Below are 813 nucleotides of genomic sequence, written 5' to 3'. Positions count from 1 at the left end.
GAGAGGGCCTAGGGCATCAGCTAACTGGTTTAGCGGAGTGTGACTACCAAAGACTATGATTTCGGTCTTGTTCAATGTAAGAAAATTATGTGATAACCAAATTTTAACTTCATGCAAGCAGTTGAACAGAAATTGCAAAGAAGCAGACACATCGGATTTCAGAGGTGAATAAATCTGGATATCATCGGCATAACAGTGAAAGGAGATGTTGTATTTACTAAAAATTAATCCCAACGGCAACATGTACAAAGAGAAAAGAGCAGGACCGAGCACGGACCCTTGAGGCACACCACAGTAAATAGGGGCAGAAGCCGAGGAGTGTTGCCCCATAGCAACAGAGAAGGACCTCTCTGAGAGGTAGGATTTAAACCAAGATAAAAACCTTTGAGACCAACAACATGTTCCACTCTTGATAGAAGAATGTTGTGGTTAACCAAAGCAGCAGTCAAGTCAAGTAAAACTAAAACCACAGAATATCCAGAGTCAGCAGTTAAAAGAAGATCATTAAAAACTCTAAGTAAGGCTGTCTCTGTGCTGGGGCGAGGTTTCAAACCAGACTGAAACTTGTCATTAATACCATTTGCATCTAAAAAGGCCTGAAGTTGGTTTAGAACTACCTTTTCCAATATTTTGGAAATAAAAGGGAGTTTGGAGATCGGCCTGTAGTTAGTGAGACCATTAGGGTCAAGATTTTCCTTTTTCATAATAGGTTGCACAACAGCATGCTTAAAGACAGACGGTACACAACCTGATGACAATGATGCATTCAGCAGAGATAAGATACAAGGACCAATAACATGTAAAGCTTCCTTA

At 40.3% G+C, this 813-nt stretch overlaps 1 protein-coding gene across 2 annotated transcripts in view; it reads right to left on the bottom strand.

Annotated features, from left to right (window-relative positions):
* The window catches only part of LOC102310148 (mixed lineage kinase domain-like protein), an 8,137-nt gene that overhangs the window by 3,889 nt on the left and 3,435 nt on the right, over positions 1-813 (bottom strand). The window lies entirely within an intron of this gene.

Source organism: Haplochromis burtoni, unplaced genomic scaffold (assembly GCF_018398535.1).
Source record: "Haplochromis burtoni strain Fernald_Lab_line unplaced genomic scaffold, NCSU_Asbu1 Contig_1572, whole genome shotgun sequence".
In the NCBI taxonomy this organism is placed as follows: domain Eukaryota; kingdom Metazoa; phylum Chordata; class Actinopteri; order Cichliformes; family Cichlidae; genus Haplochromis; species Haplochromis burtoni.
The sequence above is the reverse complement of the archived record's forward strand: the minus strand, read 5'-3'. Positions and strand labels throughout refer to the sequence as shown.